Genomic DNA, 27580 nt, shown 5'->3' on the forward strand with positions numbered 1-27580 from the left:
CTGGAATTGCTGGGATGTTGCATCCGGAGGCTTGTAGACTACCACAATGACTAGGTTTTGGTTCTCGACCTTTACTGCTAAAACTTCCACTACGTCATTTGAGGCATTAAGCAGTTCTGTGCAAACAAGTGACTCTGCAATGTACAGGCCAACCCCCCCCTTTTGCCTGTTCACTCTGTCACATCTGTATAGGTTGTAACCTGGGATCCATACTTCGTTGTCCAAGTGATCCTTTATGTGGGTCTCAGTGAAAGCCGCGAACATTGCCTTTGCCTCTGCAAGCAGTCCACGGATGAAAGGTATTTTGTTGTTTGTAGCTGGCTTTAGACCCTGTATATTTGCAAAGAAGAATGTTATCGGACTGGTGGTATTGTTGGTACTGGGGGGGGATTTTTTTTTCGGCATTAGTATCTGTATCTGTTGGTTTGGAGTGGAGGCCATCGACTGTGGTTCCACTCCAGGAATGACTGGATTTGGTGTACGATTTCTGCCATTTCCTGCCAGTTTTTTTTCCTTCCTGGCACTAAAAAACCTCTCCCTCTTGAGTGGCTGTGGCTACCCAGGTTTTCCCCTGGCCTGGATGTTTTGTATCTTTTTGTCCCCTTTAGATGGTATGCCTGGCAATTTAAGTTATAGCACAGTCTTTCCTGTACTGAAGAGGTACACATTTCAGGGTGAAAAAGCTTACAGGAAGGGAGTTTGCATTTTCCTGTTTTCATATGGGCATGGCATTTTCTAGGGTGGTCATAGTTGCATGTCCCATCTGTTTTTCCAGATTTCCCATGCCAGCAGATACCAAGTGCATAGTATGTGCACAGTCTTGGTTTCCGCTTGCCTTGGGTTTCTGTGACTGTATTCCCTGTTGGTGCATGTTTCCCTGTCTTACTTCTATCCTCCCTAGCACCAACAATGGAGCTCCCACCAGTTGTTTTTGGTAATTTTTCCTCACTATTGCTATTGGAGTCCTCTTGTTTGCTATTTCCTGCGGTATTTCTAGTTTGCAATATTGGTTTTATCTTATCTTTGACTACACTTGTTTCCCTACTATGGCTCCTGTCCCCTATGAGGTCATTTATATGTATTCCTTCCTGCGTATAATTCCCGACTCCCTGGACAATATCTCCAGCTTCACCATTTCTGTCTCCCAGGACAGTATCTCCAGCTTCACCATTTCTGTCTCCCAGGACAGCACCTCCAGCTTCACCATTACTGTCTCCCAGGACAGTATCTCCAGCTTCACCATTTCTGTCTCCCAGGACAGCACCTCCAGCTTCACCATTTCTGTCTCCCAGGACAGTATCTCCAGCTTCACCATTTCTGTCTCCCAGGACAGCACCTCCAGCTTCACCATTACTGTCTCCCAGGACAGCACCTCCAGCTTCACCATTACTGTCTCCCAGGACAGCACCTCCAGCTTCACCATTACTGTCTCCCAGGACAGCACCTCCAGCTTCACCATTACTGTCTCCCAGGACAGCACTATCAGCCCCACATTTACTGACTACCAGGACATCACCTCCAGCCTTACAGTTTATGACTACATGGCCAGTATCAAGGGCAGTACCATTCAGCCCAGACATTTTATGTTCCCATCTGTTGTAGAAAGCTTCCAGGTTTTCTATGAAAGCAGCTTTGATGTTGTCCTCTTTTAATACCCTTGTGATTTTAGTCCACAGTTTTTCCTCATTTGAGCATACCCAAAAACACTTCTCTGTTTTAATACTGCTTGTAGCTAGTTCTGGGATATCTGCACAAGGGGCGTGACACCAATTTCCACAAAAATGACAATTTATCCATGTGGAAGCCCGTTTGTTTGACTGACCACAGACTACACAGGGCTTCATAATGATTTGAATGGTTGATTTACTGCAATTCTACTAGCAACCTCTTGAAAATTCTATTAATAACCTTAAATGAAGCTCTAGCTATTTGTATTTCTGTTTCTAACTCTTTTTGTATATTGGACAGCTTACCGTCACGTTCCTGATTTTTAATGTTTGTGTTTATAGGGCGCCTACAACCCCATCCGTTTACAGTCTGCTTTATTGTCCAACGAAACTGTTTGAAACCAGTCCCGGGTTCGGACCAGTCAAGGGTTCGGACCAGGCAAGGGTTCGGGCCAGACGATCTGCTCTGATCAGTGGGTCACTTATTTTAAAACATACTGGTCGGTGATTTGAGCTAACACATGAAGGATCTACTGGAAATTATCTACCCGAGTAATATGTGATTTGACTGATACAAAAGTATAACTTGCGTGTTGAAGAGCCGGTGATATCTGGCAGCTCCTACAATGACGAACGGTCACCTCCTTGTTTATCAATCGCTGTATCTGGCTTTTCTCTTTTTTTTTTTTTTTTTTTTTTTTTTTTTTTTTTTTTTTCTTTTTTCCGTCTCCACCACAATAAATGCTATATTATCACTATAGTTGACTGGTGCAAATTTTGGAGGAAGGACGCTTTTTCTGTAGTAATAATTGCTTCTCGTTGTGTATATTTCGACTGCTGGTAACTACAGGTTATATGAAATTCACAGTAACGTCTCGTATTTCAAGAAAAAGAAACTAATGAAAGTCACTCCACTCCACTAAGTACCATTATAATACTGGTTAGTTGCTACTACAACACTGTATTCTGCTAATCACTGGTATCACTAGATTATATGCGAGTACACTGGCAAGCCAGGAAGATTATTAAAAAACAGCTGACCTGTGGTAAGTTCTGGCGACTTCTGGCACCTGCCTCTATAGGCTTATCACTTCATTTACAAATTCACCTGTTTTCAAATGACACTTTAGCCTTTATCATCAATATACTAGGGAGCCACTGTAGTATACACTATACACTATGTATACTCAATGTTATCAGGGAGACTTTCTTTCCTCTGACATGAAAAGTTCAATTATTATTTTTTTTTCCACACGGGACAGGCCTATGATTCCCCTCTGGCAGTAAACTCTGCTAGTGCACACTAATTCTCCTTTTTTGACTCAGTATATAATGTTTTCCGCCCAAGATTTGTTCCAGGCGCTAGAGGGATGTATCGTATAGGATTGATGACACAAATTAAAGTTCTAGCACGTAAGAGCGACCGTGAAAACACGAAAAACCCGGAGCACAACGAGGCACGCTGACACGCTGACAAGTGGCCACAAGGAATTTGAGGTATCCTTTCCTAGAATCAAACCATCTGTTCGTACAGGTTTAATGCTTCTCCATGAGTGTAATAATTTATTGTGTTAGTTCTAACCTTAATTAATACTAACCTAGCCTCAATTTAGTATCATCGTGCTCCAGGCGAGCCTGGCCTATGACCAGGCTCTGGGAGTAGACAAACTCTTTGCAACTCATCAGATATACCTTAGATATAGAAAGAATGGAACGCTAAAGAGAAGCACCATATAAAAAAACAAGACCACCAAATAGAATGAAAGGAACGTGTGAAATCTCACGGTATATCACGAAAGTTACGAAATTGACAGGGTGGATAGTGAGAACTTTCAAAACAGGAAATAGTGCAGCGCCAGTGGTGATACTTTACAAATAACTGCTCTCTCTCTCTCTCTCTCTCTCTCTCTCTCTCTCTCTCTCTCTCTCTCTCTCTCTCTCTCTCTCTCTCTCTCTCTCTCTCTCTCTCTCTCTCTCTCTCTCTTAGAGTACTGTTCAGTGTTGACGGCCCTGTTCAGAGTAGAAGAAATATCGGAGCTGAGACAGATACAGAGATCATTTACTGTCCTCATAGAGCCAATAAAACATTTAAATTACCGGGAATATCTCAAGGGTGATTGTCATATTATGTTCGTTAACAATTAACCAAATGTTCAGATTTTTTTTTCTTACTGTATACGAACTGTGACGTCTAGTGTACTACTGTGCAAGTTTCGTGTAGATCGGCAAAAAGGAAAAAAATGTTGCAGCATTGTTTGGAGAATGTTGAGAGCGATGCTGCAGATGTTGTATGTGTGTCTACGCGGTGTTAGGCGACCTAATTAAATTTCCCATGCAGAGATTTTTTTTTTTTACAATACGCACAATTTTAGTATTTTAAAAAATGACAGAAAAGAATAAAAACGGATATTACGCTGGAAAAAAATAATAAATGTAAAATTAAAAAAAAAAAACGGTGTATTAGTTGCGAAATCTTTGTGATGTGTAGATCAGTAATGACGGTGTGAACGTTGAAAATCCAGAAAAAACACTGCTGAGACAAGTGTAGAAGTCTTCAAGAGGAAACTGGACAAGTATCCTCACCAGGTGCCAGATCACTCAGGCTGTGATGGATATTTGGGGCAGTGGGCCTCCAGCAGCAAGAGCCTGGTTGATCAGGCAAGCACCAGACGAGCCTGGCTCATGGCCGGGCTCCGGAAGTAGAAGGATTTTGGAAACTCATCAAAGGTATATCAGGGGTAAAAGAATGAGTCGTTAGTGTGCTGGTGCGTCCTGGGTCGGTCACTCTTCAGTTGTGTTTGGCTCAGTCTTGACTTCATCAGCTGTCAGTAGTGTTACTGATTCCCTATGTGATATACTTATGTAGTTATCCCCAGCATGTTAGTACTGAGTACTGTACTCATAGTAACCGTTACTGATTCACCGCCTCCCTGCGTGAATCACTGACTATATCACTGACCGTACTGCTGACCTACAATGATTTGAATGCCGCTCACCCTCCAGGCACTCGGCCGGCAGTTCAAGTCGAGACGATAGAGAAGAGGCAGGTCAGGCTTGGCCTTCCCCTTATTTTACCGTTAATGTAAGTTACCAAGCCACCCATTGTGTGTGTTATTCCCTACTCCGTGATGGAACCCCATTCACCACAACAAAGTCTAATTGTTATCTTCTCATTAATTATCGAAAACTCTTTAAAAAATCGTCATTAAAGTAGTACAACAATGAAAGATGTGTAGAAATATTTACTTATGTAGAATTTTATTAAAAGATAAAATTTCGGCTAGACTTGTCCAGGTGGTGACCACTTTCTCAAAGTCCTAAATATGTACTCACTGGAGCGGAGGAGACAGAGATTCATGATTATATATACACGTGGAAGGTGCTGGAAGGCCTAGTCTCAAATCTGCTTACTGCCATAACAAAATAGTGAAGTGAGAGATATGGGAAAATACAGGCGCTATGAGCACAATCAGAGAGCATTGTATCAACATCCATGAGTCCAGACTGTTTAACACTACCACAAGATGTCAGAAATATTGCCGGAACAAGAATACGAGTTTTCAAGAAGAAATTGGATGTGCACCTCCGACAAGTGGTAGATCAACCAAGCTGTGATGAACTTAGTGGTCAGAGGGCGGCCGACAGTATCAGCCTGGTTGAACAGGTAAGCACCATACAAATCTGGCCCAAGGCCGGGATCCGGGAGCAGGAAAACTCTCAAAAGCCTTCCAAGGTATATCAAAGGGATAGGTAGGTAAGCCCATAAGCTTACATGCCTATTATTATATAAATAGTTTAGAAAAACAACTCGTAGATGGAGGGACTTGTGGTGCACTTTGATATCATCGTGGAAAAGTTTCACCAACCAGAGATGTTTATCAGTGCAATACAGAGAAAAACGGTGTAATTCAAAGAAAAACAATGAAGATACTTAAGTGTTGCACAAATGTCTCCTTCGTAGCCAGCACGAAGCTTGGAGGAGACGCTGTGATGATAGTTACGTCATCATCTTGCAGGTGGAGTGTCGGTCATCCGTGAGAAGGTGTTATGTATTTACTGGGATTGAGTCCTAAGGTTTTGGCTCTGATCATATAATCTCTTGAGACCTTGTGTTCCATTTGTCTTTACTGCTTTGTCCGATTCTGTTCCACTTTTCAATCATTCTGAAAGTAAATAAGTGTCTTCCTGCCTTTTCTGTGGCTCAGTTGTGTCTTCAGTTTTCACTTGCTTCCTCTTGTCCCACGTCCTCTGAATGTAAATGAGGGAGGGTGAAAGTAGGGGAGGGTGGGAGGGTGAAGGTAGGGGAGGGAGGGAGAGTGAAGGTAGGGGAGGGAGGGAGAGAGGGAGGGCAAAGGTAGGGGAGGAAGGGAGGGTGAAGGTGAGTGTAGTGTGACTGAGGCTGCGACTGTGGTGAAGCTGGCATTGGTTCCTTGTCTCTGGTGACTCCACAATGATGGTGGTCCTGTCAGCAGTGGTGTGAGGTAAACTCAGGGACGGTGAAGGCTAGTGCTGATCTACATAGGGTTTCAGACTAGCAGTGGTCGCTCCAGCTGGCTTATTTAAGGTTCAGGCTAGCAGTGGTCGCTCTAGGTGGCTTATTTAAGGTTCAGGCTAGCTGTGGTCGCTCTAGGTGGCTTATTTAAGGTTCAGGCTAGCAGTGGTTGCTCCAGCTGGCTTATTTAAGGTTCAGGCTAGCAGTGGTCGCTCTAGGTGGCTTATTTAAGGTTCAGGCTAGCAGTGGTCGCTCCAGCTGGCTTATTTAAGGTTCAGGCTAGCAGTGGTCGCTCCAGCTGGCTTATTTAAGGTTCAGGCTAGCAGTGGTTGCTCTAGGTGGCTTATTTAAGGTTCAGGCTAGCAGTGTTCGCTCCAGCTGGCTTATTTAAGATTTAAGCTAGCAGTGGTCGCTCCATCTGGCTTATTTAAGGTTCAGGCTAGCAGTGGTTGCTCTAGGTGGCTTATTTAAGGTTCAGGCTAGCAGTGGTCGCTCCAACTGGCTTATTTAAGGTTCAGGCTAGCAGTGGTTGCTCCAGCTGACTTATTTAAGGTTCAGGCTAGCAGTGGTCGCTCTAGGTGGCTTATTTAAGGTTCAGGCTAGCAGTGGTCGCTCCAGCTGGCTTATTTAAGGTTCAGGCTAGCAGTGGTCGCTCCAGATGGCTTATTTAAGGTTCAGGCTAGCAGTGGTCGCTCCAGCTGGCTTATTTAAGGTTCAGGCTAGCAGTGGTTGCTCTAGGTGGCTTATTAAAGGTTCAGGCTAGCAGTGGTTGCTCTAGGTGGCTTATTTAAGGTTCAGGCTAGCAGTGGTCGCTCCAGCTGGCTTATTTAAGGCTCAGGCTAGCAGTGGTCGCTCTAGGTGGCTTATTTAAGGTTCAGACTAGCAGTGGTCGCTCTAGGTGGCTTATTTAAGGTTCAGGCTAGCAGTGGTTGCTCTAGGTGGCTTATTTAAGGTTCAGGCTAGCAGTGGTCGCTCTAGGTGGCTTATTTAAGGTTCAGGCTAGCAGTGGTCGTGGCTTATTTAAGGTTCAGACTAGCAGTGGTCGTGGCTTATTTAAGGTTCAGGCTAGCAGTGGTTGCTCTAGGTGGCTTATTTAAGGTTCAGGCTAACAGTGGTCGCTCCAGCTGGCTTATTTAAGGTTCAGGCTAGCAGTGGTCGCTCCAGCTGGCTTATTTAAGGTTCAGGCTAGCAGTGGTCACTCCAGCTGGCTTATTTAAGGTTCAGGCTAGCAGTGGTTGCTCTAGGTGGCTTATTTAAGGTTCAGGCTAGCAGTGGGTGCTCTAGGTGGCTTATTTAAGGTTCAGGCTAGCAGTGGTCGCCCCAGCTGGCTTATTTAAGGTTCAGGCTAGCAGTGGTCGCTCTAGGTGGCTTATTTAAGGTTCAGGCTAGCAGTGGTTGCTCTAGGTGGCTTATTTAAGGTTCAGGCTAGCAGTGGTTGCTCTAGGTGGCTTATTTAAGGTTCAGGCTAGCAGTGGTCGCTCTAGGTGGCTTATTTAAGGTTCAGGCTAGCAGTGGTCGTGGCTTATTTATATCATGTGGGGTTCGAACACGTGGATAGGGTAAAGTAAAACTCACGTAGGCTGGTAGTACGTATAATTACGGATAATGTGGGAAGCGCCCTAACAGCCGTGACCTGTCTCCTTGCTCACTCTCGAATAACTGACCGCCCACAGTACCCATATGTGAGGGGGTCTTTGAATACTGCTGTGGTCAGCACAATATGAATACAGACAGTGACTCAGGCAGAGACGGTTGGTAGTGAGTCATCTACTGGTACACTGGTTACTGGTAACTGGTTACTACTACTGAGAGCTCGGCGACGCTAACGTATGTCGTCCCGACATACAACTAATACAAACTAGAGATGGCAGGTATACGGCTTGGGCTGATTCTATACAATGTCAAAGTACACAACAATTAAACATTATAACATACATAAGTAGAACATTGGAATGGAAGCTTACGTAACTGAAACTGTAATGCAATACAAGGTATAATATAGCACAACTCATCGAATGAAACTCAACGTTGGGATTACACAGTGGAAGTGATAAAAAAAAATTTGATCGATCGATCTGTATTCATGTGATCTACGGATTCTGAGGAAGGAATATATACAAAGAAAGAGTGTTTAACAGAAAGGCAGATTCGGTGCACTCAAATCTAGACTGTTAACTCTCAGAATGCGGAGAGAACAAGAACACAAAAAAAAAAATTCTTGAATACTGATAAGTTGATACTGTAATTATTCATCTATACAGGTTATTTACATTTAACCCCAACTCTGCTAGGGTGAGATTGACATATGCAGAATGGGTGTCATCTCTGGGAGGATCAAACTCTGTTGCATTGGCTAACTCATGCTGTATTTGAGGCAAATCTGAATTGGAAGTTACAAATGATACTTGAGGATTTCTCAATACCTGTCGTGTACGTAGGGAATAACGACATTCAGGTTGATCGTCTGACTGAGTATCAGAGGAAGAGAGTACATGATCAGGAAGATTGTCAGAGTCTGTCACATTAGTCTGGGTTGGAACATCATTATCATCACATACTAACTTCATATGATCTAAATGCGATTCTTTATACTGACCAGTACTAATCCCTCTAATCTTATACTTATTACCAGTGATATGTTCAACTACTCGATAAGGACCAACAAACTTTTGATCAAGCTTTGGCATTGCAGACGTTATGTTAAAGTTAGTCAGCATAACTCTCGAACCTACTTTGATTTTGGATGGCTTTGCTCGAGTGTTTGCGACTCTTGTAAATTCTGCTGTTGATTTATGAAGTGTTTCACGGATTCTTCTAAAAACACTTTGAGCTAAGCTGGTACGAGTTGCTATGAAATCATCAGGGTTGTAATTTGGTTTCGGATTAGAATATAACAACTCATAAGGCAAACGTTTATCTGCACCGTACAATGCATAATGTGGAGTGTCACCTATAGAAACATTGTAAGCAGAATTTATAGCACACTGCACATCAGGTATGACTTCATCCCAAGTTTCACTGTTGGGATTGATAGTGGCTCTCAAGACATCAAGTACTTTCTTATTGGTTCGTTCCGCTAACCCATTGCTGGCAGGATGATGAGGAACAATGGTGGATTTAGAGATCTTGTACAAGGTACACAAATTTTCAAGAATCTCATTACAGAATTCACCTCCATTATCTGTTACTAGGGACTTAGGGGTGGTATGCCTGCAGATAATGCGTTCTTTAAACGCTTTAGCTACTGTCTCGGAAGTCTTATCTACAATAGGAACTAACTCACAATATCTGGTGAAATGGTCTACCATAACACACAGATGTTTGTTGCCTTGGAGGGAACATTGGAAATTAGTTAACAAATCTAGCGCAACTCTTTCCCACGGTTCGCTAGTAGTTGGATACACTTGGATTGGATTAGGGCCATTAGCATTACCTTTATGTTGCATGCAGACACTACATTTCTTAACATACTCAGAAATATCAGTTGCCATACGAGGCCAAAAGTATTTCAATCTGGCTTGTTTTACTGAACGATCCATACCAGGGTGTGGTGGCTTATTTAAGGTTCAGGTTAGCAGTGGTCGTGGCTTATTTAAGGTTCAGGTTAGCAGTGGTCGTGGCTTATTTAAGGTTCAGGCTAGCAGAGGTCGTGGCTTATTTAAGGTTCAGGCTAGCAGTGGTTGCTCCAGTTTTCTTTGTGCCATCCTAATAATCTCATTCTTCACAACCTTTACTTTCTGCTATACGGCTTCGACTGTTAGAGATCATTAGCACCGTTCTTAGGGTAACTTGGGTACATTCAGTGAAAAATACTTTGATTCCTAAGACAGGGAGTAAGGTAAACTGTCATCGTATATACACTGAGAGAGACTCCTCTCAGTGTGTGGACGATCGTTCAAAACGTCTCGTACACTGATCCGATTTTAAACAACCACTGCCACTACCACGACTGCAATCATCAACACCGCTAGCAAAAACTGCAAAAACCTTGTCATTACCACCACCAGTAGCAGGATAGATAAGGGTATGAAATACCGACATATTGTAAACACAGACGCTTTATTAAGGACGCTCACGAAGTGTGCTTTATGAAGTCACAAACTTGGTACAAGAAGCTGGAAATAAAATTAGTGAGTGGTAGTGAGGTAAAGAGCAAAGTATGGTAGATAAATGTTTCAGAAAAGCGACATATTGATGAATGAGACGCTTGTGCAACACCTGGATTTTTTTATTGTGGAAACGTTTCGCCAGCCAGAATAATACCCAAGAGTTGCACAAGTGTCTCACAATCATCAAAGAGCAAGGTGGATACTCGTCAGGTCATAGTGATTCCCAAGCGTCAGTCATTTTCAGGCACGAGGTTCAACTCAGTTGTAGGAAGCCTTGTTTAGGTTGATTGTTGATATTGCTACAGATAGTGATAAGTGCAGATCCCAGGCGTCTACTGGATGTCATTATCTTCGGCTTACGAGCAGTTGAATTATCTGGAGAGGCGAGCTGTCTGTCACCAAAGAAAATGCGACTCGTCCTTCTGAAACAAACTTCGATTTCTTGCATGTGATTTTAAGCAAATTTCTCAATATATGAGTAAACAGAAGGGTGGATAAGGTGTTCGAACCGCGGTCAGCAAATTAGACTCCACTCTTCTGTTTGTTCATTGACAGGTGTGTATTACAACTTAATTCTCAATATGTGTTACTGAGGTTAACTTGTACTGTCTATAAAATTAATTTGACAGTTCTAAGATGCTATGAAGTCAGTAAGTGCAATAATGCACCGTCAGTGACAACCTTGGTAACACAAGTAGGAAATAGAGATTCACTGACTGCGTATTAAAATTGACAATCAAGTAATCACGTTTTCCAGTGTCAGTCAAGCATCTGGCGAGCTTTGCCAGTGATATACTGATGTTTATTAAGGGGATGGACTGGAAAATTACACCCAGAGAGCAACCAGAGACATTGATTTCCACTAGCAACTGGAGCAACAGCAGTCAATACTGAAGCAACACAGCCAGAGACGTTGATTTCCACAAGCTACTGCAGCGACACTAATCACTGAAGCAACACACAGTCACTGCACTCCACAACTCGTACGATCATCAGGAAGAGCAGCAGCTTCTCAGTATGCTGTACATATTAATGATGATGAAGACTCTGCAGTTAAGTGTCTCCGAAAGTTGCAGCCCTGAACAGCGGTTTCTCGATGTTCAGTGAACGTTTTCCATGAATATTACTAGACACGTGAATCACTGTGTGACCTGACGTGTACTCCCCTTCTATTTATAGGTGAATCTTCACTCACAGATACATGTATATCTGCTGGTGACTTGATAAAGCCCATTGCGTGGGCGAAACGTCGTCAGTGTTGCTTATAATCACTTTTCTCTCCCCTCACCATGATTCTAGTTGATTTCACTCCTGGTAATCTCGCTCCCTGACTTAAAGATATTTCAGTAGTCCATTTTTTTGCTTGGGGATCTACAGGAGTGATATTCCAGACACAAGCAAAATAAACAGAGTTAAATCGGAGGCTGCCATAGTGAAGAGCTCTGTTCCACAAGGCACAGTACTCGCCCCCATCTTATTCCTTATCCTCATATCAGACATAAACAGAGATATACACCACAGCACCGTATCATCCTTTGCGGATGATACTAGGATCTGCATGAGGCTGTCATCTGCTGAGGACGCGGTTAACCTCCAAGAAGATATAAACAAAGTTTTCCAGTGGGCAACGGTAAACAATATGATGTTCAATGAGGACAAATTCCAACTACTCCGTTATGGAAAACTGGAGGAGATAATAACTAGAACAGAGTATACTACTGACTCCGGCCATACAATAGAGGGGAAAAATAATGTAAGGGACCTGGGAGTAGTAATGTCTGAGGATCTCACTTTCAAGGATCACAACAGTGCCACGATCGCACGTGCAAAGAAAATGATAGGATGGATAATGAGAACTTTCAAAACGAGAGATGCCAAGCCCATGATGATCCTTTTCAAATCACTTGTTCTCTCTAGGCTGGAATACTGCTGTACATTAACATCTCCATACAAAGCAGGTGAAATCGCAGATCTAGAGAGTGTACAGAGATCCTTTACTGCACGTATAAGTTCTGTCAAGCACCTTAACTACTGGGAACGCTTGGAAGCACTTGACTTGTACTCGTTGGAACGCAGGAGGGAGAGATATATCATAATCTACACTTGGAAAATCTTGGAAGGAATGGTCCCAAATCTGCACACAGAAATCACTCCCTACGAAAGTAAAAGACTGGGCAGGCGATGCAAAATGCCGCCAATAAAAAGTAGGGGCGCCATTGGTACACTAAGAGAAAACACCATAAGTGTCCGGGGCCCAAAACTGTTCAACAGCCTCCCATCAAGCATTAGGGGAATTGCCAATAAACCCCTGGCTGCCTTCAAGAGAGAGCTGGACAGATACCTAAAGTCAGTGCCGGATCAGCCGGGCTGTGGCTCGTACGTCGGACTGCGTGCGGCCAGCAGTAACAGCCTAGTTGATCAGGCCCTGATCCATCGGGAGGCCTGGTCATGGACCGGGCCGCGGGGGCGTTGATCCCCGGAATAACCTCCAGGTAAGCCACAGGGTGGGAGGAATTGGAGGGAATGGGAGGTGCGAGTCAGAAGAGAGGGGAGGGGAGGGTGAAGCTAGTTCTAACGCTGTCGGCCGCGTGTTCTCTTCAGGAGCCGATCTCCTCAAAAGAAATCTGGCAAGGCTCAGCCGAGGATTTTGAGGGAAGAAAAAGGGCAGTAGGAACACGCCGGCACATGAGTGTACGTGTTAATGTATGTGACTTTATGTATGAAGTATACTTGACTGCTGGTGTGGGATCCAGCTGGTCCATCCTCTCCTTCCTCAAAGGGCAGGAAGGGTGTGCCCCCTAGAGCGTGGATCAGAGCTCTTGATCCTTGAAATTTGAGCTTCATTAATTTTTTTGAATCAAACCTTCCTTTTCCAAGGCGAGATTTGGCTTCTACAATTTCAGCAATTCTCCGTGAATTTAATATAATAATAATAATAATAATAATAATCTATTGTGGTGTCTAGCGAATTATCATTTACATACCCTACCAAACTCATCCACCAACCTCTGCAACTTCTCTTCAGAATCTCCTAAAAGCACAGTGTCATCAGCAAAGAGCAACTGTGACAACTCCCACTTTGTGTTTGATTCTTTATCTGTTAACTCCACACCTCTTGCCAACACCCGAGCATTCACTTGTCTTACAACCCTATCTATAAATATATTGAACAACCACGGTGACATCACACATCATTGTCTAAGGCCTACTTTTACTGGAAAATAATCTCCCTCTCTCCTACATACTCTAACCTGAGCCTCACTATCCTCGTAAAAACTCTTCACTGAAAGCAGTTTGTTAACCACTGGGCCAGCTGACTTGAATAAGATTCATCCAACTAAGTATATTTCTATACACCATAGGGAGGTTAGCATGGGCCACCACTGTGACCACAAATGCTGCTTTTTACAGACGAGTCCCACACCAGCATGGCTGTGTCGAACTCCAGCTCAAGTCTCTTCAGAGTCGCCATCATGATTCACGAAATCGTAATATGTGGCTGCACGCCACAGCCACGCTGGTGTCTGATTCGTCTGTAAAAAACCGGCCTTTGTGGTCACAGTGGTGGCCCATGCTAACCTCCCTATAGTGTATAGAAATATACTTAGCTGGATGACTTTTTTCGAGCCGGTTGGCGCAGTGGTTTACGCACTGGCCTGTGAGTGTTCGGATTCGCTGGCCATGGGTACAAACCCCACCCGTTCTGTGGTGTCATTATTATTGTCATTATTAATAATTTTATTATTATTATTATTATTATTATTATTATTATTATTATTATTATTATATAAAGCGATATAAGTAATGGAGGGTGACTCCTCGGAGCACTGACGGGGAGAAGGGATGGTACCGTGGTGGTCAGACATCATCACGAGAGGTCAGAGAAGCTATGACCTCTCTCTCTCTCTCTCTACAAACAGCGTCAAATGTTCACTAATCTGGCTGAACCAACACCGCGTCGATCATCTCTGCTTTGATCATCACACGATAATTAATTATTACACTCTAGCGGCCGTTTTTATTATTTTATTGTGCTGCGCCACTACTCATACCGGGCAAGCAACGGGTTGAACTAGATTACTGTTCACATGTGATTAATGTCATTAACCAGACTACAGGTCTAACATTTATATATATATATATATATATATATATATATATATATATATATATATATATATATATATATATATATATATATATATATATATATATATTATTTTTTTTTTATTTATTAACACATCGGCCGTTAAGTAGGGTGGCCCGAAAAAAAAGAAAACCTTTCACCATCATTCACTCCATCACTGTCTTGCCAGAGGCGCGCTTACACTACAGTTTTAAAACTGCAACATTAACACCCCTCCTTCAGAGTGCAGGCACTGTACTTCCCATCTCCAGGACTCAAGTCCGGCCTGCCGGTTTCCCTGAACCCCTTCATAAATGTTACCTTGTTCAAACTCCAGGAGAACGTCGTCATAAAAACCATTTGTCTTCATTCGCTTCTAACACGCTCACGCAGGCTTGCTCGAAGTCCAAGCCCCTCGCACACAAAACCTCCCTTACCGTCTCCCTCCAACCTTATATATATATATATATATATATATATATATATATATATGTGTGTGTGTGTGTGTGTGTGTGTGTGTGTGTGTGTGTGTGTGTGTGTGTGTGTGTGTGTGTGTGTGTGTGTGTGTTTGTGTGTGTGTCGTGCCAAATAAAACTTAAGATTTTGGCTTAAATAGTAACGCACTTCTTGTCGAATAGGGCAAACAAAAATTTGTTTATGCAATAACTTGACAAAAATCATTCGCAACCCAGCGAAAAAATATATTTCATTGTGTTTATTAAATTACTGTGAACTTATCTAAAATATATTTAGTTGGATTAGGCTAAATTAATAATAAGGTTAGGTAAGTTTTCTAAGGTTCTTTTAGTACAAAATTATTAATTTTTACATTAATATAAATGAAAAAATAAATCTTAAAACGTATAAGAGAAATTTTTAGAAAGGACTTGATTTTAAATGAGTTCTTGCTAATTGACCAGTTTTACCTATTCGGCGCGTACACACACACACACACACACACACACACACACACACACACACACACACACACACACACACACACACACACACACACACACACACACACACACACACACACAACCCAGAGAAAGAGAGTCACGAAGGTGGTATAATAGTTGTCTGTATATTTCGAACTGTCTGAAATCCTCCTCGGGACAAAAAATGAGAGAAACGCCGTGTTAATCTTAGCTGGAGCCTGGCCTATGGCCGGTCTCCTGGAGTAAAAAGACTCGAAATTCATCAAAGGTATATGGAGCTTGTGACATCTACAAGGTGGAGGAGTTTAGTCTTGGGGACGTGTCAAGCTATCATGTGTACATATATCACTGGTATGTCTCTGTGGTGTAGAATATATGTTTGTGGTGTAATAGTAATTTAGAAAATCAAGCTGAATTGTCTCATTCTTCAAAATACAAGGTGATCGCCTTCCTTCCCTCTCAGTCTCCCGGGGGTCCTGAGTCAAGCATCAGACTAGAAGTTCTGGCCTCACCCCAGGACAGTTTTTCTCTACCTTTTCGCCCCTTCGGCTGAGGGACTGATTACCTTGTCTTTTATCATCTCCAGTTTGTGAGCTCTGTATTAAATTGATAAAACTGGTTAGCGAGACGTCTTCATATTGGAGACATTCAAATGTTTAACAAGTGTCTTATTCAATTACTTGTCGGTATTGTACACTGTTATTTTAATGATACTTGAGAACTTAGTCCCATATCTGCATGAATATCCGTAGCCCTAAACTGTTTTACGCTCTACCACGATATATCAGGAACACTGCAATTATTATTATAATCTAGGCCTAGGGGAAGAGCTAAACCCGTAGAATTATACAGCGCATGTGGGGGAGATGGGGAAGGTATTCAGGCTTAATTCAGGGAACTGGAGAAGAGATCCAATTCCCTAGATCAAGAGCCCCTCACTAGCATCAAGGAACCTTCCTTGAGGGAAGGAACACTGCAAGAAAAAGTAAAGAAGTCTTCAAGAGGAAACTAGGCATGTACTTCCGCCAAGTTCCAGATCAACCAGGCTGTGATGGATATGTGGGCCATCGGCCTTAAGAGCCCGGTTACTCAGGCAAGCACCAGACAATCCTGGCCTAGGGTCTGGCTGCAAGAGTAGAAAAACTCTCGAAACCATTCAAAGGTTTTGCTCCTGTTATAAAGTGTAGTTGCAACAAGGCGGTAACTGGTCTACAAGACCACGTTCCGAAGGCTGAAATTCAAGAAAAAAAGAATAAGTCAGTGATGCAGAGGGATATTCCCGTGAACAACGGAGAACCTGCACCAGTTACATCCCATAGTTATGGCAGTGCTGCTGGTATCCCGGAGAAGAGGTATTCCAGGAAGACTTGCTTGTGTTGGTATATAGTGTTTACGAGAGAATGACTCACGAAGTCGTAATAACACGATTGCAAACAGACCACGAAACGGGTGAGGATTGAACCCATGGAGAGCGAGTCGTAAAACTCCGTGGTGTTTTACGAGTGAATATTCGGTCACAATGAGAGTTCATCTGTCGAATAAATTTTCACACCTGGGTAAAATAATAATATTGTTTTATTAGTAATTATTATTGCTATTATTATCAGATCTTTTACTTTTGTTTAGTAAATTTCTAGAAGCCTGTTGTTAGGCCCGCGTAAACAACTTTTTGTTGAAGGATTTTGCCGTGAAATGGTGGAGTGAGTTGCTTGGTGGAGTGAATCACCGTGACTGACACTCAGGGCCACGTGAACTGCATTGACTGACGCAGCCACTCACAACACCACCCCTCACAAATGACGGCGGAAACTCACGAAGACTTCGTCAAAATGATTCTTGGAGATACTCAGCACTGAGCAATGATAACCTCAACAACTAGGCAAGATATCCGCAGGAACAAGGGAAGGAAACACAGTATTAAAACATACTGGAGTGCACCCTGGTGATGAAAGAAGAGGTGAAGATGTGAGACTTTGGAAGTGGGTCACGGGAGCAGCAGCAGCAGCAGCAGCAGCAGCAGCAGCAGCAGCAGCAGCAGCAACAGCAGCAACAGCAGCAGCAGCAACAACAACAACAACAACTCCAGGCACCATCAAGACCTAGATGATTTAAGTGAGGTTCAAGTAGTATAAATGCTGTAGCGGGAGGTGCAAGAGGTACCTCTCCTCCCCCTCCCCCTCCCCTCCCCTTCCCCCTCCCCATCCCCTTGATATATCACATAAAACTTTAAAGACAGTTAAACCAGGGAATATCTCTCTAAAAGTACTTAAGACGATGCCACGTTTTCTGACAGTGGGGCAGCAGCAGCAGCAGCAGAAGAAGAAGATCACCTGGAGAATATAAACCTCATCACGAGCCTGGCCCATGGCCGGGCTCCGAGAGTAGAAAGCAAATCCTTCCGAAGAAGCCGATCACTAGTAATCCCTTCTTTAAATCACTTGCAAAGGAACTTCCCGCTTAGTTGTCAGTAACAGACATATAAAGGAAATATCCTAAATCTGCTTGCAAGAAATATGTCAGTTGTAGATATAAATCCAGATGTACTCCTGGTAACCCTTGTTGGGGCCTAGTTCGTAGGCCTTTTATAAATCCGCGAGTTCTTGCGCTACCATCCACAAGATAAATATGAGGTACACACTAATCTAGCCACTTCGGCGGCTAGCTCTAAAATCTTGCCCTTAGGAGTGTAAAACTGCTCTTAGGAGTGTAATCTTGCCCTTAAGAATGTAAAACTGCTTTAGGAGTGTAAAACTCACTTTAGGAGTGTAAAACGTGTCGGTAAAACCTTTATAGGCAAGTAAAGGGTGTTAGAAAACAACTACACCAGTCAAATGAAAAACCAGACCCAGGAGCTGTAACTTAATCTTTAGGCGACTACGCTTGTGCGTACACACCCTTCCCCCTTTTCCCTTCCACACTGATCTTGCCGCTCAAGCCCCACTGATAAGCAAATGATCTCCACAACGAGGCGACAATAAAGAGTGTGTTGACATAGGGTACACAGACCTTGTTGGTGAGTCCCCCAGGGGACCGGGACCGGGGGGGAGGGTGTCACGAGTCACATTACAGGGACTTGCTGAAGGGAACCTAATCATAATTTTTAAAGGGGTGGAGGGGCAAGCCGGTGGAAGGCCTCGGTCAGATAACCGAAAGCTCCAGCTGAAGGTGAAAGCTGCAGCGGAACGTCGTCATGTGATGAAGACCCGCGTCAGGAAACACTTGTCCTGTTTCCTGACAAAGTCCAGGTGGGCGAAACGACTTGTCGAAAAATTACCGTAAAACGTGTATTTTTTATTCAGGTATCCCGTTGGTGGTGATGTGTGGGAATGACTTGGAAAACTCTGCAACTACCTGTGTTTAAGATTGAGGAGGGATAGAGACAGCGCTTGCTGAGCGAGACAAATTATGGGACATCCACACAACAGACTCTGTACTGCAATATTCCCCCTCACCATTATGCAGACTTCCATTACTGGACGAAGCAAGAGTTCTCTCTCTCTCTCTCTCTCTCTCTCTCTCTCTCTCTCTCTCTCTCTCTCTCTCTCTCTCTCTCTCTCTCTCTCTCTCTCTCTCTCTCTCTCTCCCTTCCCTCCCTCCTTCTCTATCACCCCAGTGTGAAGCAGACCGGTGCTGGACGAAACAATAAAAGACTTAACAAGGTTCACTCACTGATCAAGCAGGCTGAACACTGAACACTGTGACTTTGACCCCTGTCAAGATTCTCCCCCCCCCCCTCCGTGCTTGGACGAATAAACCGAAAACAAAATATGCATTGAGTAGGCATGTCACGTGTTGGTCGACTCCTCAAACAAAGTTTCACCAATAAATCTGTGTACCTCCGTCTCACAGGTTCCAGTACACACCACGAGGTTCCAGCACACACCACGGGGTTCCATCGGGGTTCCAACACTCGCTACAGTTCCATCACGTATTAAGCACAAGCAGATAAAAAACAGGTAATAGGATGTTAGAAAGCAACCATCAAGTGGGAAGGAACCTCCCCCATGTCATATTTGTGTGCACAACAGAAACCTGTTTGTTTTCCTTTGGTCTCTCCAGTGTCAAATCGCGATCTCCGTCCAAATTGTTCCAGCCACGGTGTTGTGATGTTACTGTGTATTGTTTCAGTCACGGTGTTGTGATATTACTGTGTATTGTTTCAGTCACGGTGTTGTGATATTACTGTGTATTGTTCCAGTCAAGGTGTTGTGATATTACTGTGTATTGTTCCAGCAACTGTGTTTAGATATATTTTACAACGGGATCATGGAAACAGTACTTAGTACCGACAGCGTCTTAAAGTGGAAGACACGCGACACGAAGCGACAAGGAATCTGTGAGTGAACGTGTGTGTGAGAGGGAGAGAGAGAGACGGAGAGGAGAGGGAGAGAGACACACACAGGGGAGACAAGGAAGACTTGATAACTGAGAGGATTTGACAAGGTATATAGAGACAGGATGTTTCAGAGATGGGACAGCAAGGGGTGACAACTGGAAGTTGAAGACTCAGATAAATCATAGCGATGTTAGGAAGTATTTATTCAGTGATAGAGTTGTCAGGAAGTGGAACAATCTGGAGAGTGATGTAGTAGAGGCAAGATCCATACATAGTTTTAAGAAGAGATACGATAAAGCTCATGGAGCAGGCAGGGAGTGGACCTAGGCAGGCGATGCAAAATGCCCCCAATAAAAAGTAGGGGCGCCATTGGTTACCTGGAGGTTACCTGGAGGTTATTCCGGGGATCAACGCCCCCGCGGCCCGGTCCATGACCAGGCCTCCCGATGGATCAGGGCCTGATCAACTAGGCTGTTACTGCTGGCCGCACGCAGTCCGACGTACGAGCCAGAGCCCGGCTGATCCGGCACCGACTTTAAGTATCTGTCCAGCTCTCTCTTGAAGGCAGCCAGGGATTTATTGGCAATTCCCCTAATGCTTGATGGGAGGCTGTTGAACAGTTTTGGGCCCCGGACACTTATGGTGTTTTCTCTTAGTGTACCAATGGCGCCCCTACTTTTTATTGGCGGCATTTTGCATCGCCTGCCCAGTCTTTTACTTTCGTAGGGAGTGATTTCTGTGTGCAGATTTGGGACCATTCCTTCCAAGATTTTCCAAGTGTAGATTATGATATATCTCTCCCTCCTGCGTTCCAACGAGTACAAGTCAAGTGCTTCCAAGCGTTCCCAGTAGTTAAGGTGCTTGACAGAACTTATACGTGCAGTAAAGGATCTCTGTACACTCTCTAGATCTGCGATTTCACCTGCTTTGTATGGAGATGTATAATGTACAGCAGTATTCCAGTAGCAACATTAACACCCCTCCTTAGTGCAGACAGAACTTTGCTCACACTAGCAGTCAAAAGATGCTGGAAGTCTGTACACCCTTCTCTAGATCTGCGACCTGCCCTCAGACATGACATCTCCACTGCCTCCAGCCTTCTCCTCGCTGCAACATTCATCACCCACGCTTCACACCCATATTGTAAAACTATACTCTCATACATTCCCCTCTTTGCCTAGTTCTTTGTCTGGCACCACTCACTCTTTTTCCCTCAGATGTTAATGTACAGCAGTATTCCAGCCTAGAGAGAACAAATGATTTGAAAAGGATCATCATGGGCTTGGCTTCTCTCGTTTTGAAAGTTCTCATTATCCATCCTATCATTTTCTTTGCACGTGCGATCGTGGCACTGTTGTGATCCTTGAAAGTGAGATCCTCAGACATTACTACTCCCAGGTCCCTTACATTATTTTTCCGCTCTATTGTATGGCCGGAGTCAGTAGTATACTCTGTTCTAGTTATTATCTCCTCCAGTTTTCCATAACGGAGTAGTTGGAATTTGTCCTCATTGAACATCATATTGTTTACCGTTGCCCACTGGAAAACTTTGTACACTTGGTACACTAAGGGAAAACACCATAAGTGTCCGGGGCCCAAAACTGTTCAACAGCCTCCCATCAAGCATTAGGGGAATTGCCAATAAACCCCTGGCTGCCTTCAAGAGAGAGCTGGACAGATACCTAAAGTCAGTGCCGGATCAGCCGGGCTGTGGCTCTTACGTTGGACTGCGTGCGGCCAGCAGTAACAGCCTAGTTGATCAGGCCCTGATCCATCGGGAGGCCTGGTCATGGACCGGGCCGCGGGGGCGTTGATCCCCGGAATAACCTCCAGGTAACCTCCAGGTAGTAGCAACCAGCGAAGAGGCGGGGCCAGGAGCTGTGAATCGACCTCTGCAACCCCAAATAAGCACATGCACACACACATATACACATACCCACCCACACCATACACACACCCACACCACACACACACCCACACCCACACCACACACACACACACACACACACACACACACACACACACACACACACACACACACACACACACACACACACACACACACACACACACACACACACACATTTTCTTGGACTGCAAGAAGGCGTTTGACACAGTTCCACACAAGAGATTGGTGCAAAAACTGGAGGACCAAGCAGGGATAACAGGGAAGGCACTACAATGGATCAGGGAATACTTGTCAGGAAGACAGCAGCGAGTCATGGTACGAGGCGAGGTGTCAGAGTGGGCACCTGTGACCAGCGGGGTCCCGCAGGGGTCAGTCCTAGGACCAGTGCTGTTTCTGGTATTTGTGAACGACATGACGGAAGGAATAGACTCTGAGGTGTCCCTGTTTGCAGATGACGTGAAGTTGATGAGAAGAATACACTCGATCGAAGACCAGGCAGAACTACAAAGGGATCTGGACAGGCTGCAGACCTGGTCCAGCAATTGGCTCCTGGAGTTCAATCCCACCAAGTGCAAAGTCATGAAGATTGGGGAAGGGCAAAGAAGGCCGCAGACGGAGTACAGTCTAGGGGGTCAGAGACTACAAGCCTCACTCAAGGAAAAAGATCTTGGGGTGAGTATAACACCAGGCACATCTCCTGAAGCGCACATCAACCAAATAACTGCTGCAGCATATGGGCGCCTAGCAAACCTCAGAACAGCATTCCGACATCTTAATAAGGAATCGTTCAGGACCCTGTACACCGTATACGTTAGGCCCATATTGGAGTATGCGGCACCAGTTTGGAACCCACACCTAGCCAAGCACGTAAAGAAACTAGAGAAAGTGCAAAGGTTTGCAACAAGACTAGTCCCAGAGCTAAGAGGTATGTCCTACTAGGAGAGGTTAAGGGAAATCAACCTGACGACACTGGAGGACAGGAGAGATAGGGGGGACATGATAACGACATACAAAATACTGAGAGGAATTGACAAGGTGGACAAAGACAGGATGTTCCAGAGATTGGACACAGTAACAAGGGGACACAGTTGGAAGCTGAAGACACAGATGAATCACAGGGATGTTAGGAAGTATTTCTTCAGCCACAGAGTAGTCAGTAAGTGGAATAGTTTGGGAAGCGATGTAGTGGAGGCAGGATCCATACATAGCTTTAAGCAGAGGTATGATAAAGCTCACGGCTCAGGGAGAGTGACCTAGTAGCGATCAGTGAAGAGGCGGGGCCAGGAGCTCGGACTCGACCCCCGCAACCTCAACTAGGTGAGTACAACTAGGTGAGTACACACACACACACACACACACACACACACACACACACACACACACACACACACACACACACACACACACACGCCACACACACACGCCACACACACACACGCCACACACACACCCCACACACACGCCACACACACACGCCACACACACACGCCACACACACTCGCCACACACACTCGCCAGACACACGCCACACACACACACACACACACACACACACACACACACACACACACACACACACACACACACACACACACACACACACACACACACACACACATGGCCATGTATAAACGGGACCCTGAGATACAGAGGGAAAGGCAATGGGAGGAGGAGAGGGAGAAGTCAGTGTTTATTCATGGGCTTCAGGAGAGTGAAGGGAGGACACACAGTGAAAGATGCCAGAAAGGAAAACAGGAGATTGAAAACATCATCAAGGAAATAGGCGAGGAGGACATGATAGAGATAGGAAATTTTCAGAGAATATGGGGGTACTTGAAGGGGAGAAATCGGCCTGTCAAACTGATTTTCAAGACAAATGGTGCGGAACAGGATCCTGCAAGAGAAACCACGGCTGAAGGAATCATCAACATAAAAGAGAGTGTTCCTAGACTGTGACAGAACAAGAACAGAATGACAGCAGCTGAGGGAAAGGATACAGAAGCGAAAGGGGCTAGGCAGAGAGACAAGGACAGAGTCACCAGAGGACAACCAGAGCAGGGCAGAGCAACAAGCACAAGCACACACACAACCACGCTCAGAACCCTACAGCCAAAGACTCTATCACAACACATTCCACAATCCACACTTACAGCCCCTACCCCACACTATGCTGTAGAATCCCACAGCACACTGCCAAGTCCCCCACCCCTACAGACCCCCCAGAACATAGTGTTGGAGACGAAACTGAAAATATGGTACACCAATGCTGATGGAATAACAAATAAGTAGGAGAAGTGGCATGCAAGAATGAAAGAGGCATCAACTGCCATCATAACTCTTACAGAAACCAAGCTCACATGAATAACAGAGGCCATCTTTTCAACGGGATGTAAGATCCTGAGGAAAGACAGAGGGAACAGAGGGGGTGGGGGAGTGGCACTGCTCTTCAAAAACCATTGGGAATTTGACGAGCTGGAGAGAAGAGACAGGAGAAGAGACTACATAATAGGAACACTTCAGTCTGGAGGTCCCAAGGTGGTACTTTCAGTGATGTATAACCCACTACAGAACAGCAGGAGGCCAAGGCTGAAGTCGCCAGAAGGGCTCATGCGAGCAGAGCAAAGCTGCTGATTATGGGTGACTTCAATCACAAGGAAATTGACTAGGGGAACCTGGATTCACATGGGGGCCCAGAAACGTGGAGGGCTAAGATGATGGAGGTGGTACTGGAAAACCTCATGAACCAACATGTAAGGGACACTACCAGGGAGAGAGAGAGAGAGAGAGAGAGAGAGAGAGAGAGAGAGAGAGAGTGAGAGAGAGAGTGAGAGAGAGAGGAGAGGCTGAACCAGCAAGACTGGACCTACTATTCACCTTGAGTAGTGCAGATATTGCAGACATCACATATGAAAGACCCCTTTGGGGCCAGTGATCATGTGGTTCTTAGCTTCAAATACATAATAGAGTTACAAGTGGAGGGAGAAGCAGGAAGGGCTGGACGATTGAAGCCAAACTACAGGAAAGGGGACTATGCAGGCATGAAGAATTTTCTGCATGGGGTTCAGTGGGAAAGAGAACTGGCAGGGAAGTCAGTAAATGAGATGATGGAATATGTGACAACAATATGCAAAGAAGCTGAGAGGTTTGTACCCAAGGGTAACAGAAATAATGAGAAAGCCAGGACGAGCCCTTGGGTCACCCAAAGGTGTAGGGAGGCCAAAACCAAGTGTGCTAGAAAATGGAAGAAGTATAAATGACAAAGGACCCAGAAAAATGAGGAGAGTAGTAGTAAAGTCAGAAATGAATATGCACAGGTAAGAAGTGAAGCCCAATGACAATACGAAAGTGACATAGCAGCGGAAGCCAAATCTGACCCGAAGCTGTTGTACAGCCACATCAGGAGAACAACAGTCAAGGACCAGATAATCAGGCTGAGGAAGGAAGGAGGGGAGATCACAAGAAACGACAACCAGTACGGTTTCAGAGATGGGAAATCCTGTGTCACATACCTACTAGAGTTCTGTAACAGTAAAACAAGAGAGAGAGGGGTGGGTAGATTGCATTTTCTTGGACTGTAAGAAGGCGTTTGACACAGTTCCACACAAGAGATTAGTGCAAAAGCTGGAGGATCAGGCAGGGATAACAGGGAAGACACTGCAATGGATCAGGGAATACCTGTCGGGAAGACAACAGCGAGTCACCGGCACCCACTCTGACACCTCTGACGAGGTGTCAAAGTGGGCGCCTGTGAAGAGTGGGGTTCCACAGGGGTCAACCAAATAACTGCTGCAGCGTATGAGCGCCTAGCAAACCAAAGAATAGCATTCTAACATCTCAATAAGGAATCGTTCAGGACCCTGTACACTGTGTACGTTAGGCCTATATTGGAGTATGCAGCACCAGTTTGGAACCCACACCTAGCCAAGAACGTAAGGAAATTAGAGAAAGTGCAGAGTGTGATGTAGTCCAGCTGGGCTTGTGAGGTCTCTGGGGAGACCTAATTTGACCAATTATATGGTCACACCTTGCCTTGGCAGGCGTCTGTAGCCACGCCCACGTCTGAGGTCTTTTGTTCTTGACGCCTCAGACCTAGGCGTCAGGTCGTACACGTGGTACATACACCATTGGGGAGGGGGGTACTTTGACTACGATATAAGCCCAGGAAAGAGCGGGGCAAGGAGGTTGTTGGTGACAGGTCCGTCGAGCGAGAGCTCTGGACAGCCGCGTGTGTAGTAGACCACGCATTGGGAATCTCGGGTCAGCTGGTCGGTGAATTAAGAGTGAGTACTAGTCCGTGTTACTGATAACATCTACCCTTCCCCCTGGTAATAAGTCTCATAGGTCAATTGTTATATTGTGTAAATTTCCATCAGGAGATGTTGTATTCTAGCCCTTTTATGTTATTAAGTAAACTATAGCCATAGTTCCCATTTTTATTTGTACCTTCATATGCTATTCCCTAGCTTGTTAAGCACTGGGATATACAGGGGACGTGCTCACTCGCTGGGATACCTCCGGTAGAGTGGGTAGAGGTCTCACAAGAGGTTTGCAACAAGACTAGTCCCGGAGCTGGGGGACATGTCCTATGAGGAGAGGTTTAAGGGGAATCTACCTGACGACACTGGAGGACAGGAGAGATAGGGGGATATGATAACGACATATAAAATACAGAGAGGAATCGACAAGGTGGACGGAGACAGGATGTTCCAGAGATGGGACACAGCAGCAAGGAGTCACAGATGGAAGTTGAAGACTCAGATGAATCACAGGGATGTTAGGAAGTATTCCTTCAGTCACAGAGTTGTCAGGAAGTGGATTGTCTGGGAAGTGATGTAGTGGAGGCAGGATCCGCACGTAGCTTTAAGAAGTATGATAAAGCTTATGGAGCAGGAATAGTGACTTAGTAGCGGCTAGTGAAAAGGCGGGGCCAGGAGCTGTGAATCGACCCCTGCAACTACAACTAGGTGAGTACAACTAGGCGAGTACCCTGAGGCTGGACAAGCTTCGGTGGTCTGGCCACTGACCTGCCCCACCTCCCACCAAATGGGCACCCACCGCTAGGGTGGGGGTACCGTAGCCGCCCACTACCATGATAGGGGTAACCCTCTCCGCACACCACCTGCACCACAACCACTACTCTCGACACGGAATTTATCAGCACTAGTTACCAGCCCACTGGCGCCTTTGCTGGAAGCAAAGGCGCTTCCTGTGATCGTATTTCCTTGGACCTCTTTTGTTTAACATTGCAAACTCGTGATGATGTGTTGATTGCAACACGAAAGGCCAAGGGCTATCATTCAACTCCTCGCCCCAACCCCCGTGGTTATTTTGCATGTATGAATGTAATAAAGCTACGGGGATATTTTCCACCGCCGCTAATATCCCCGTTGTTTTGCCTGGATCGTATTTTGGCTATACTATTCTGTAGTTCAGAGGAAGAGGGGAAGGAAGAGTAAGATGATGAGGCGTGAGGATAATTAGTCTAAGAGGAGAGGGTAGGAGGAAAAGATGGGGGAATATGTGGGTTGTAAGAAGGAAGATGTGGTGGAAGGGGAGGGTGGAGGGGGAGAGAAGGAAAACTCAACAGGTGGAGGAGCACGTGGCGGGGGAAGGGGTAGGGGTAGCGGGGGGGGGGAGAGAAAGAGGAGAGAGAGGGGGGGATGGAGGGAGGCTGGCAGGCCGTTTCCATGGTGACGACCGCCAACACACTCAGCTTGTGTCCCCTCGCTTCCCAACTCCTGCTTTCTGCGCTACCTTACGCTATCTGTGGCTTTCTGCGCTACCTTATGTTACCTGTGGTTCTGCGCTACTTACATTATCTGTGGCTTTCTACGCTACATGTGGCTCTCTACACTACCTATGGCTTTCTGCGCTATCTTATGCTACCTATGGCTTTCTGCACTACCTTACGCTTCCTGTGGCTTTCTGCACTACCTTACGCTACCTGTGACTTTCTGCACTACCTTACGCTACCTGTGGCTTTCTGCACTACCTTACGCTACC

General features: G+C 45.1%; 1 protein-coding gene across 6 annotated transcripts in view; it reads left to right on the plus strand.

The window, feature by feature from the left end:
• The window catches only part of sd (TEA domain transcription factor 1 homolog scalloped), a 469086-nt gene that overhangs the window by 148709 nt on the left and 292797 nt on the right, over positions 1–27580 (plus strand). The window contains exon 1 of one of the 6 annotated variants that reach the window (XM_053775576.2): positions 19196–19288. The exons of the other annotated variants lie outside the window; for them this stretch is intronic. The gene's annotated coding sequence lies outside the window, so the exon portion shown is untranslated. Of the gene's footprint in view, positions 1–19195; positions 19289–27580 lie in introns of those variants that run through there. 6 annotated transcript variants of the gene reach the window in all.

The sequence above is a fragment of the Cherax quadricarinatus genome, chromosome 10, assembly GCF_038502225.1.
Source record: "Cherax quadricarinatus isolate ZL_2023a chromosome 10, ASM3850222v1, whole genome shotgun sequence".
Taxonomy (NCBI): Eukaryota; Metazoa; Arthropoda; class Malacostraca; order Decapoda; family Parastacidae; genus Cherax; species Cherax quadricarinatus.